Below are 14,564 nucleotides of genomic sequence, written 5' to 3'. Positions count from 1 at the left end.
TGATCTTGCAATTGACTTACAAAGATGATGATTTAAAGACGATCAAGAATGATGAGGAAGATCCTGATGAGTTTGGTGCTGGCGGTGAGCCTAAACAAACTCAAGACCCAGCTTCTGGTACGGGTACAAGTTCTGTTGATGATTCAAACAAGCAGGTTATTGTTTATCATGATTATGCGGCTGCCAAACCAATTGAAATGATTGAGGCCAATACGATTATTTTTATTGATGGTGAGGGGATAGTTAGAATCATGGTGAATGCCGATGAGATAGATGTGGGGAAGTTTGTTGATAAGTCGCTGACACGAGAGCAGATTGCGATCTTGCTTGGTCTGAATGAAGAGGAGATGACCGTGTTAGAGACTGAGCCTGCTGCTGAAGTAATTAATGATGATGAGATCTTAAATGATCCTACTGTGGAGATAAGGACGAATTTTATTTATGAGAATGAGGAAATTGAGGTGGAAGATGTAACTGCTAAGGATTTCCCTGATCTGTTTCAACATACCAATGTTGATCAGGGTGCTCCTGTGTTTAATGAAGAAACCGTCAAAGAAGCAGAAGATCATCTTGAGAAGACGTCCAAAGGAAAGAAGGTCGTTGATACAAGATTTAACTCTCTTGAGAACCCAACTGATGATGACATTCTTAGATGGTTTAGACACAAGAAAGTCGGTAAGATCATCGAGGCTTACAGATATGTTGATCAAGAACAGAAAGAAGAAGCTGTTGCACGGGCCAAAGCCAACCAGAAGACTACATTCAAGGCCGTGTCAAAAGTACAAGGTAATATCGTTTCTTGGCTTTTTGATCCTGATCTTAAAGTATGTATTGTCAAATGGGAGAAAGGCGTCCAGTACTACGAAAGGATGTCTGATGTTCTTTCATTACCGAGATGGGATGTACGTACTCTGGCGTACCGTCCATTCATTAATAGAGGTGGGAATAAACATTCAAGTTGGTTTCACCAACATCTGCTGTTTGAAGTGGACCACAGGTTCAAATTTTTTAAACCACAGATTCTCATCCGTAAGCGTCTCAATGAGATTGACCCAAGGACTGGTTGGAAGAAGTTGGTTCTTAAAGTAAAGCCGCCGAAGACGATGAAGCATGTGCTGGTGAAGCCAATGAATCAACACATTTATTTATCTTTCAACCGCTGGTACTATGACAATCGTACTGTCGAGGCCGTCATTGTCTTGGGAAAGGGATTGAAGACTGAGTTGATCAAGATCATTGACCCGATGTGGTTGGTGAATTCAACCGAGACCGACAATGATGTGCTACACAAGAACAAGATTTTGATTGAGCACAATGAAGACTATGACCTGGCTATGCAGTTCCAACGCGTTGTGCGCATATGTTATGAGAACGGAATTCATACTTGCAGAGACTGGCAGTCCAAGCGCTTCAAGTAATTTAAAGACAAAGAGCTCAAGACGAGGGGGTGTCTGTTAGTGCACGGTTTTGCGTCTCGAGTCTTTGTATTTATTATTAATGTATTTGTCGTTTTGGTTAATGTAATAAACTATTAAGTTATATTGTAGTTCGTTATATGTAATGTCTAGTTCGCTAAGGATGTTTAGCGAACTAAGACTTAAGTTAGTTTCCTCCTGATTCGTTAAGGATGTTTAACGAATCAGGAGATGATTCGTTAAGTTATTTATCTGATTATGTATGTAACGAAGTAGTGTCTAGTTCGCTATGGAATGTTAGCGAACTAGACCTATCTTCTATATGTAGTGAACTCTGTTCACAAGTTAATTTAAGTTTTTGAGAGTTAATTAACGAAACCATGTCCGAATCTCTCTCGATCTTTATCTTAATATTTTATATACACATACATACAATTAACACACATACATATAAAGTATTATATACAATCAAGAGTAATCATGAACTAGATCCGTGTTAGATTAATTATATCTCAGATCTGTGATTTGTGTTAGTTTAACGAGTTTAATCACACTATAGTGAGGAATCTTGTCACACTCTCAAGTTTTAAGTGAAAAGAACAAAAACAAGGCTATGGAATTCTCAAGGAATTTCCCAATAAAAGAAATCAACTAACTTAAAATAAAAATATTTTTAGAAAAGTCACAAAAATATTTTGAGAGTGAGACATAGTTTCGGAGTTATAAAAATACTTTGAAGGTGCAGTATAGCTTCAGAGTTGTGTGCGCATGACAATAAAAATAAACAATTAATTAAATAATTATCTAAGAAAGCTGTAAACAATTAAATATAACACATCAGGTAAATAAATAAGCACGTATGGGGCTCATATGCATGTTACTTTGGCACCATTAACGTCCTATCTTAAACCTTCGACTCTGATACCAATCTGTCACACCCCTAACCTACGGCGAAAATGTCAGGGCGTGAGCTGATTGCTCAAAGCTCTCGAGGTACTATCATGCAATATTTATAACGATAATATCTATTTATCAATTTCAAATAATTCAACAAAGTTCAAATAACCAAAGTAAAATATTTCATAAGTAAAACAAATAAAACAAATCCAAATTTAAATTATTGTATCTCCTTCTCTAGCATGCAAACCTAAGTTTCTTAAACAAATCTTGATAATAAAATCCTACCGTAACCTGCATATGCATTAAAAATACAATAATTTTGTCAACACTAGGTTGAGTGAGTAAAATACCATATAAGTAAAATTATAGAAAAAGGTGCAGACTGTATCAAGTGAGATAAACAATTTAACCAATGAGCAAGTAAATAAGATGTCGATAAGCACGATGCCAGGTGAACTGGACGATGGCTAAATATGTTGTCGATAAGCACGATGCCAGATGAACTGGACGATGGCTACTACAACTATACAACCAAATAAGCAAGTAAATAAGTTGTCGGTAAGCTCGATGCCAGATGCACTAGACGACGACTACTACGACGGTACAACCAAGTAAGCATATAACACGTTAGGCATAAATTTGTATACACACATGATTAACAGTTGCAATTGAGTATTAAATAATAATAAAATAATTAGAAACGCATATGTCCCCAAAAGATTTAAAATAGGTAAAAAGGGGGAGTGAGATACTCACCTGATTAGATGGACGAAATACAAATGAGGATGATGTGAGAAAGATAAATTATTCGGGATATACCGTCAAGGATTCCTAGTTATATAATAGTAATATGAATTAGTTATAAAAGATATAAAACGATTTAATGAATTAAAGTTTCGATGTGATTTGAGTTATGTTTGGGATCATGATGTTTATTTATTGATCGATGGATTTCTATTATGATTGATATTGCGAAAACGTTATTATTAGCTTAAGTAAATAAATATGAGTTAAATATAATATAATTATATAATTATTTAAATTATATTTAATTAAATATAAATCAATTATAAATGTGTACATAATTAAGCATAACTTGTAATATATTAAACAATTGAATACAAACGTTAAAATATATATTTATCATACAATATATAGCTTGGAATCTTTAACGAACATCTAATTTATAAATATAATTAATAAGTTTAATATACATTGGTTAAAATTGTTGTTTAAAGAATAATATATATATATCATACTAGACGAGTGCCCACGCGATGCAGCAGGAAATACAGACCTTGTAGTCACGTAGATTTATGGGTGCTTGTTGTTTCACTTGTAACCATGAAACCATTTATGTTGGGTTTTATACAAGATTATCAAAGTTCAAGTTAACCATATTTAACTAGAAAAACGCAACGGAAGCTTAGATTTTAAAACTTGTTATGAACATACCATTATGTTAAAACTAAAACCCAAAGAACAAGGATCAATATTACAAGAACAATATGCTTACAAAATGTAAATGGTACCTTCTTATACCTTATAAGAAGATGTAGATGGATGAAGAAGATGATGTCTTCAAATGGCAAGGTTGCAAAGAGAAACCCTCAAGCTTTGTATACCCCAAGCTTTGAGCAACAACACCAACTAGTTGCTAGGATTTTGAACACTTGAACTAGCTCACAAAACTCCCAAATGATGCCCAAGTGAGCCGTGGGTTTTGGAGAGAAAGAGAGAGAGTTTGTTTGCTTGTTACAACACTTGAAAAATATCAAAGAACAAGACCATTTGCATGTATGGGGAATGGAGGATTAAAAGGAACCCAAGACAAGTTACATAGAGCATCTTGTTATTGATTGGGTAAAACCACCACCCCCACATGGGTGGCCGGTTTTGTTTGTTTTTTTTTTTTTTTTTTTTTTTTTTTTTTTTTTTTGTTTTGTGTTTTAACATTTAAAACTTCTCCATTCATTTTATAAAACTCATTTTCATAAAATGTGCATACATCTATTTAATTATTTAACCAATTAAATAATTAGTTTATATAAACAAATTATCCAAATAATTTATTTGAATCCTCAAGTGTGTTTGTTTAGAAAACCAATTTTCTAAACACGTAGTGTTCGGTATTCTTTTAAATGATCAAATCGTTAAAAGAATACATTTGGTGTTGTCTAGCTTGTTATTGGGTATGACCCGACTTGGATCAAACACAGTTAGCCACATTAGTTTAAGTATGTGTCTCGGGCATACGTAATTCCAACAATCTCCCACTTGCACGATATACATAGAAAATTAATGCAAGTGGTGAATACCGCCTAACAACAGTTCACCACCCCTAATGTGTTTGACGAAGTGCCATTCAATAACATCATCCCTTCAAGTCCCTTACTTGATATGATTTAGGTGAATTTATCATTATATCCCTTTGTTACTAGATGTCATGTTGGATCTAAGAGACATAGGCGATCATTCTCTTTACAATTCAACTTTATCAGGCCTTAGACATCTAAACTCTCAACACATAAGAGGAACAAATTCCATCTTGACTGTATACGCCTCTCACTATCACTTTCATACTCCACCTGAGCTCATCCTCATGTACCATCTTTTACGAATAGCGAAGGGGAGAGTCAAAGTGTAATACTCGGTGAAAATCAAGACCCAGTATACATCTCAGGTCTAAGGATAATATGAAATTCTCCTTTACTCAAAATTACTAATGATCAGGTCAATCGACTCCATGTAGTAATATTGAGAGCGGGTCAGTCCAATATTTGTATCCCACAAATATCTATGAACTTTGGCAGCAAACCTATGCTCCATATTCATTCCTTATGAATATCCACCAATCCTAGTTCATAATAGTCTTGCTTCATATTTGTTCCCACAAATGTGATCGACTACGGACTTTTAGAATAAGATAACTTATTCATGGATTAAACATGCAAAATTAGAATTTAACTCAAGATTCCATAATCATATAAAAGAGTTAAATTACAAAAGTCTTTTAAACGTAAATACAAAATAGATCAAATCCAATTACTAGAATATCGAAGTCCTAAGCCACTCGCATGACGCTCATGTTTCGGTCTTTCTAGGAGCTTCGTGAATGGATCCGCAAGATTTTGATCAGTTCCAACTTTGCGAATACATATCTTTCCCTTTTCAACTTCATCCCTTATGTAGTTGAATCTCCGCTCTATGTGTCTAGTCTTTTGGTGCGAACGAGGTTCCTTGATTTGTGCAATCGCACCCTCGTTGTCACAAAAGATTTCTAGAGGGTCTTGAATGGAAGAGACCACCCCTAGATCAGTAATGAATTTCTTCAACCATGCAGCTTCCTGAGCTGCCAATGAAGCGGCGATGTATTCTGATTCTGTAGTGGACAATGCTACCACTTCCTGTTTTGAGCTCTTCCAAGAGACAGCTCCTCCATTAAGTGTGAACACATACCCAGACTGTGATCGAGAATCATCTCGATCAGTTTGGAAGCTCGCATCCGTGTAACCTTTTATAGCGAGTTCCTCCTCACCAGATCCATATATCAGAAACATATCCTTAGTTCTCCTAAGGTATTTCAATATGCTCTTAACAGCCATCCAATGACTGTTTCCTGGATTCTGTTGGTATCTGCTTGTCATGCTCAAAGCGCATGACACATCCGGTCTAGTACATATCATCGCATACATGATGGATCCTATAGCAGAAGCATATGGGATTTGTTTCATCGTCTCTTGCTCACCCTTTGAGCTTGGACATTGAGCTGAACTCAATATGGTCCCTCTTTGAATAGGTACAAAACCTTTCTTGGAGTTTTCCATCTTGAACCTTTTCAAGATCTTATCAATGTATGTACTTTGGTTCAAACCTATCAAGCGCCTTGACCTATCCCTATAGATCTTTATTCCCAAAATATAGGCAGCTTCACCAAGATCCTTGATGGAAAATCTACTTCCAAGCCAAGCCTTAACGCTTTCCATGGTTGGAATGTCATTTCCAAATAGTAGAATGTCATCGACATACAATACTAAGAAGGTAATTATACTCCCACTAGCTTTCTTATACACACAAGCCTCATCAGCGTTCTTGATGAATCCAAAACTTTTGATTTCTTCATCAAAACGATGATTCCAAGTTCTAGATGCTTGTTTCAATCCATAGATTGATTTCTTTAACTTGCATACTTTATTAGGATGTTTTGGATCGACAAAACCTTCAGGCTGAACCATATAGACATCTTCCTCAAGATATCCATTTAGGAAAGCGGTCTTGACATCCATTTGCCAAATTTCATAATCATAATGTGCAGCTATGGCAAATAATATCCTAATAGACTTTAGCATTGCCACAGGCGAAAAAGTTTCATCATAATCAACCCCTTGAGTTTGAGTGAAACCCTTAGCTACAAGTCTTGCTTTATAAGTATCCAAGTTTCCATGCATATCAGTTTTTCTTTTGAAAACCCACTTACTTCCAACAGCTTTGGAATTGAGTGGTGGTTCAACCAATTCCCAAACTTGGTTGTCATACATGGATTGCATCTCAACGTTCATGGCTTCAAGCCATTTGTCACAATCATTCTTGGACATTGCATCACGGTATGTGGTCGGTTCATCCGAATCTACCACGTAGCAACCTTCTACAAAAAATCCATATTTTTCAGGTGGATTGCTAATTCTACCAGATCTGCGAACGTTTTGTGTGTTTTGATCAACCACTTGATCACTTTCAACAACCTCTTGTTGAGTGCTAGTATCAACCAATTGTGTATCATCTTGTGATTCTTGATCCTCATCAAATTTCACTGTTCTACTATTAGTTCCTTCCTCAAGGAACTTAGTTTCCAAGAACTTACCCTTTCGAGCAATAATAACATTTTGCTCACTAGGATCGTAAAAGTAATATCCTAAATCATCTTTAGGATAACCTATAAAGATACACTTAGTGGATCGGACTTCTAATTTGTTTGGGGTGTATTGCTTTACATAAGCTTCACAACCCCAAACTCTTAAGAATGATAGCGATGGAGCCTTTCCATGCCATACTTCAAAAGGTGTCTTCTCCACTTTCTTGGTTGGAGCCATATTCAATATGCGAACAGCGGAAAGTAAAGCATAGCCCCAAAATGATAGAGGTAAAGTGCTTCTAGCCATCATCGATCGAACCATATCTAATAGGGTACGATTTCTCCTTTCAGACACACCATTATGTTGTGGTGTTCCAGGTGGAGTAAGTTGTGAAATAATTCCACAACTCTTAAGATGATCTTGAAAAACACCACTTAGGTATTCACCTCCTCTATCACTACGAAGTACTTTGATTGTGGTCTTGAGTTGTCTTTCTACTTCAGTTTTGAAGTCTTTGAACATTTCAAAAGCTTCATCTTTGTGTTTCATTAAGTACACATAACCATATCGACTATAATCGTCAATAAAGGTAATGAAGTATCTTTCACCATTCCTAGTCATTGGTCTAAAAGGACCACATACATCCGAATGTATGATACCCAATAATTCTTTTGACCTTTCAAAAGTTTTATTAAAGGGTTGCTTTGTCATTTTGCCTTGTAAACAAGATTCACATACATCAAATGAATCATACTCATTTGTTTCTAGAATACCACTCTTGCGAAGAGTTTGCATGCGATTCTTACTTATATGTCCAAGGCGACAATGCCAAAGATAGGAATCACCCAAGTCCTTCTTGAGTTTCTTGGTGTTGACATTGTACATTGAACTACTATGTGACATACCACTTTGATCTATTTCATATATACCATTCATGGGTATAGCTTTAAAATAAAACATGCCATTCATCAAAACATGAATATCATAATCAATAAACTTAAGATCAAAGCCACATTGTTTTAAAAGAGACACGGAAATAATGTTTCTCCTTAACTTAGGAGCATACAAAACATTTTTCAAAATTACTTCCAAACCACTTGGAAGCTTTAATATGTAGTCTCCTTGGGCTTGGACTTCAACTCTTGCTCCATTGCCCATAAAGAGACTAATGTCCCCTTTGTTGAGTTGTTTACTTCTTTTGAACCCCTGCAACAAATTGCAAATGTGAGTTCCACATCCGGTATCAAGTACCCATGTATTTGAAGAAATAATATTTACTTCAATATGTATAGTAAAGATAATACCTGAGGTATGCCCCGCATCCCTCTTATCTTTTAACGCATTGAGATAGGTCGGACAATTCCTTTTCCAATGACCTATCTCTCCACACTCAAAGCATGGATCTTGCGCCGCAACCTTTTGCTTCTTTTCCTTCGGTTTGGTGGGCGTGATGGCTTTCCTCTTTCCCTTTCCTTGGACGTGGCCCTTGCCCTTAGCAACACTTGCTTTGGGGTTGGAGTTATGCCCCCTTTTTCCTTCATTGATTGTTAGAACGGGTAAAACCTTTTTACCCATTCCCGCTTCGGCCGTTCTTAGCATTGCGTGAAGCTCACCAATGCTTTTGTCCCATCCATTCATGTTATAATTCATGACAAAGGTTTCAAACCTTTTGGTCAAAGAGTTGAGGATCAAATCCGTAGCCAACTCATTAGACACGGGACAATTCAACCTACGAAGCTTTTCGATGTAGCTTTTCATCTTTAGGACATAAGATGAGACGCTTTGGGTTTCCTCCATACGACATGCATGAAACGCTCGAACCGTTTCGAAACGTTCGGCTCTAGCTTGTTGAAGGAACATTTCCTTCAATTGAGTTATCATGTCGTATGCCCCATGATGCTCGAAATCCTTTTGGATTTCGGGAATCATAGTCGCTAACATGAGGCAAGAGGCTTGCACCGAATCTTTGGTGTAGTTGACCCAATCGATATAAGCCTCCTCATCTTCCACGTTAGGCTCGTCGGGAATGGGATCGTCTAAGACATATGATATCTCTTCTTGTTTGAGAACTATTCTCAAGTTGCGATACCAATCCATAAAGTTATTATGGTTTAGACGATCCTTTTCAAGGATGGTTCTTAAGGATAGGTTACGGGTGTTATGGGTAGAGGTGTTTGCATTGTTAGCGGCCATCTACAAAATTTAACAAAGTTTTATTTTAGTATTATAAACAATTTAATTATTAATACCCTTTTATTCCAAATTTTAAAATAATAATTAAATTCTAGAATCCAACGATAAATCAAATTTCGGTTAGGTGACCTTTATCCCGTTATTTGATTTAACAAGGTAGTCAATCTTGACAATTGCAACCTTTTGCAACTTCTAGAGGTATGGGACCATTCGAAATCCTTATTTCGTGTTGGCATGTTTATCCCATCAACACCATTAGATCCCCATGCTTAGGTGACCTTTATCACATGGTTTCCAATTCAAGTCGTCCTACTTGTATAAACATGTAAGATTAACATACAAGTGGTTAGGTGACCTTTATCCCACAAATATGTTAATATTACCCTAAGTATATTAGTTTGCTCAAAATGGTTAGGTGACCTTTATCCCATTTAAAGTTCCCTAATACGTTAAGTGTCATACAAAAGGATGGTGTAAGACTTGTTTCCTTGGTAATTATGAAAAAGGGATTTTAAGTTTTCCAATATTCTAGTTTGAAAAACATTATGCCATATCCTAACATGCATTTAGTAATATGGCGATTTTGAAAACCAATTTTCAAGGTTCAAGTTATAATAAAACCAATTTTATTATATGTGAGTAATCGCTTAGTTTTAATAAACCCATTTAATTAAACTAATTGACGCGATATTACCAAATATATATTAGAACCCGTTTTATGCTTGTTGTCGTTCCTATGTGACGGTTTGGATATCCTAATATCTATCAACCACACATTACAATAAGTAAAACAAACAACCAAGCAAACACATGCAAAATATAGTCATAACCGAGAACCGCTAAGTTTGACCATACTTGTTAGCCGAAACAAGTATAGGTCATAAGTCACACCTAAGGGACAAAACATGACACAAGGATGGAATGTTGACTCCCACTTGACCTTGCATCCAAATGCTTCAAGTATCCTTTCCAAGTTGTTGTGTTCTTGTTGGGCTTGTTAATGGGCTCCAAACTTCCAAAAGTCTTCTTGGGCCCAAGAGTGAAATTTATGGGCCTAATGGGCTTGAATCCCATGATGGGCCGGTGAGGCCCAACAAGCCCAAAATTTCGGTCCAAGGCCCAAATCCACCAATTCTTGCATCTTCAATTTTTACAAAATGTATCCTAATACATATTTTTCTAAAAAAAAAGAAAATGCAACTAATCTATTTATTACAAACCAACTTATGAATAAATAAATTACACAAGCCTAAGATTATGAATTATTACAACCATATTGAATAATAAACATAATCAACATACACAAACAACAATCAACACATCCAAGGTCTAGGTTTCGGTTATGACACATCCAAACATACCAAATGTTCTAAGCATGCAACCTAAGCAACCAATGCCCAAAATCACCAAATAAAATCGGCCCCCCCCCCCAAGAGGCTACGGCCCAAATTATTATTATTATTTTTTTTTTTTATTTTCAACATCCAAATGTTATTAATGGTTTCCTAAGATCTTTCATGCATGTCAAGATCTTACAAATCCATGAGGGGTAAAATCCACCCAAATTTCGGACCCCTTTTTCACCCATGAAAAACCCGAAATCTATGAACATGTAAGAAGCATAAGTCCTTGTAACCGGCTCTTGATGCCATTGTTGGGTTTTATACAAGATTATCAAAGTTCAAGTTAACCATATTTAACTAGAAAAACGCAACGGAAGCTTAGATTTTAAAACTTGTTATGAACATACCATTATGTTAAAACTAAAACCCAAAGAACAAGGATCAATATTACAAGAACAATATGCTTACAAAATGTAAATGGTACCTTCTTATACCTTATAAGAAGATGTAGATGGATGAAGAAGATGATGTCTTCAAATGGCAAGGTTGCAAAGAGAAACCCTCAAGCTTTGTATACCCCAAGCTTTGAGCAACAACACCAACTAGTTGCTAGGATTTTGAACACTTGAACTAGCTCACAAAACTCCCAAATGATGCCCAAGTGAGCCGTGGGTTTTGGAGAGAAAGAGAGAGAGTTTGTTTGCTTGTTACAACACTTGAAAAATATCAAAGAACAAGACCATTTGCATGTATGGGGAATGGAGGATTAAAAGGAACCCAAGACAAGTTACATAGAGCATCTTGTTATTGATTGGGTAAAACCACCACCCCCACATGGGTGGCCGGTTTTGTTTGTTTTTTTTTTTTTTTTTTTTTTTTTTTTTTTTTTTTTTTGTTTTGTGTTTTAACATTTAAAACTTCTCCATTCATTTTATAAAACTCATTTTCATAAAATGTGCATACATCTATTTAATTATTTAACCAATTAAATAATTAGTTTATATAAACAAATTATCCAAATAATTTATTTGAATCCTCAAGTGTGTTTGTTTAGAAAACCAATTTTCTAAACACGTAGTGTTCGGTATTCTTTTAAATGATCAAATCGTTAAAAGAATACATTTGGTGTTGTCTAGCTTGTTATTGGGTATGACCCGACTTGGATCAAACACAGTTAGCCACATTAGTTTAAGTATGTGTCTCGGGCATACGTAATTCCAACAATTTATTGTTATAAGTAGATTCATAGTTCTTATTTTAAACTTAAGTTAATATCGAAGTACAAACGAAAACGGTACATAACTATTGTTAATGGTTTGGTTTTGTTGGGTTTTAATCGTTAACGGCCTAGTTTCAGTTTTCGGTGACCAAAAACTGTTAATAATGGCTTGACTCATGGTTTAATTTAAAACCATCAAAACCGGACGACAAATGCTTATACATAAAACTTTATTATTTTAACTGAAAAGAAACTATAACAATATCATAATCAAATTCTCGTTTTTATGGTGCAATTTTTTTAAAAAAATATTAACGTACAAAAAAGTTATGACCGTTTAAAAATCGTGGGGGTATTTGGGTTAAAAATGAAAATATAAAGAATAGATGGTTAAAAGATGAAGGACCAAATTTATAACTATTCTTTAAATTTATAAAAAGTTGATTAAAACTGAGGGGGCAAGGTTGTAACTATTTTGGAGAAAAATGGAAAACACGCAAGATTTAGTGATATAATGACCAGTTTGCTCTCACTTTAGGTTGTACCATGTGTATAAATAATTGTAAATCCCTAAAAATCCACCATCTTAATTTGCCCATACCTCCTATATTATATATAGTATATGTATATATAAAAGGGTTCAGATAAGAATAAGGAGTTTCCTAGGAATGGTAAGAATTAATAAATTTTTGACATTTGGCATTATAAATTATGGTGAAAGAACAGTTCTAGGAAACTATGTCGGTTATTGGTAATTTTAAATCTCAATCATTGATTAACATGTTCAAATGGCTATAATTTATTCCTAGTCTTCCTAAGAAACTACTTATTTTTAGGATAACCCTCCCATATATATATATATATATATATATATATTTATATATTACATACAAAACATATTTGATGGACAAAACGGTAATTGAACCATATCCGGCTAGACGCCGTTAACTTTAATGCTACATCGTCGGAGACTTTAAGTATTGGTTAAATGTTTTGTGACTGTTCTGAATTATGCATGTGACTTTAATAAATTGGGCAAGTGAGAAAAAGTGGGTGTCATTCGGGTAGAACTATCGGTCATCGGGTTGTTCAGTTCGGGCTCATTGAGTTGGTCATAATGGAATCTAACCCAAAGGTCAGCCGTTTAATTGTTTGTTATTTAGGTGGAACGGGTCGGGTTATCAGCTAGAAAATATGAATATGAGCTATATGATCCTCAAATCAGGTAATAAAGAGATTCTTTAAAGCTAAGGGTATTTAGGTAATTTGACATCTACCTTTGAAATAGTATGTTATCATGCAGGTATCACTTTGAATAGGATCACAAAAAAAGAGAAGTTTGAGCTCGAAAAACTTGGTATAATAGTTTTTAGAATTTCATTCATGATTAATGTTATAATTTCACTAAATATAACATAAATAAGATGTTATAGACATATAAAATATCTTATTGTTATGTTCAATATATGCTGATGTATTAAAAGGAACCGTGCGTTCACGAGCTAACCCGAAAACGACACGTTTGACAGTAGAGTTTTTCTTTGATGTGCTTAGTTGGGGGTGCTAAATTGGTCGCCCTTACAGGGGTCCAATCGAAGATGAATGTGAATACCTTAAGCGAGTCCGAACACGACCTGAACGCAAACTTACACTTAACTATCTTATCTTCGCTTAAATGTTAGGTATAGTGAACCGAACCCATACTGGCTAAATTACTTTTGAAACTACATACCCGCCGCAAAGCACGAGCTTACCGGCTGGTACAGTATAAAATATATATATAACCTTGATAAATTTCTAAATGCCTATACTTGATTCGGCTCGTTTGACCAGTATGCTTGACTTGTAATACATTTTTTTTTCTTTGGAGTATGCATATTTCATTTGGCCCATTTAACAAGTTCACTTGACTCAAAAACACTTTTATTTTCTTAATATGTTATGTTTGTTCACGTTCATGAACCATTTATTTATACTAATAATGAATGTACATAAACGAGCACGCACAATAAAGCCCATTTCATTTAGTCGCCCATGTTTAATCGTTTGTTCAGGTTGATTTGCACTACTAATGTCACATTTCCATGATTGATTTAAGAGATGCAACATCTCCATTTTTACCTTCATCTCTAGCTAATGTAAACGTTTTTTTTTTTTTGCATTAGCTAAACAAACAATAGCGGATTAAGTTTTGCATTCTTATTACTTTCAATCACATTATTGAGGCAAAGAGCCAAAGAATAACCGACACCTAATCGCCAATATATGGCCACGCCCTGGGCGTGTATTCATATGTAAGTCTGTTTTGGTTAGATTTTTATCTTAAAAATAAGTTGCAGATTAGTTTGATGTACTCTTCCAATTATTATAGTGTAGACATATTAAATCTTAATAATTACCAAATGCCAAATGGGCTGAAGAATTTATTTTTTTTACAAGCTTCTTTTTTAATACCATATTTGTTGCATACCCTATTTTTAATCATAAACTAGACCGACTACAAATTTAGCTATACCAAATGGCGGTACCATATCGTACCAAACCCCTATTAACTGAATCCCCGTTGCGTTCCCGCCGCAACGCGCGGACACTCTTACTAGTATATATATAATGTTTACTTATTATTAATAAATACTTAAAA

General features: G+C 35.1%; 1 pseudogene across 1 annotated transcript in view; it reads left to right on the top strand.

Moving 5' to 3' along the window:
* The first annotated feature begins 347 nt into the window (after positions 1–347).
* LOC143583488 (uncharacterized) overlaps positions 348–14,564 on the top strand; it is a 31,542-nt pseudogene continuing 17,325 nt past the window's right edge. The window contains exons 1-2 of the transcript XR_013144180.1: positions 348–824; positions 13,087–13,148. The product of XR_013144180.1 is annotated as an uncharacterized LOC143583488 (transcript). The remainder of the gene's footprint in view (positions 825–13,086; positions 13,149–14,564) is intronic.

Source organism: Bidens hawaiensis, unplaced genomic scaffold, assembly GCF_021521415.1.
Source record: "Bidens hawaiensis isolate Kalapana, Puna unplaced genomic scaffold, B.hawaiensis_p1.1 tig00032424_1, whole genome shotgun sequence".
Taxonomy (NCBI): domain Eukaryota; kingdom Viridiplantae; phylum Streptophyta; class Magnoliopsida; order Asterales; family Asteraceae; genus Bidens; species Bidens hawaiensis.
This window is presented reverse-complemented; position numbering and strand designations above follow the sequence as displayed.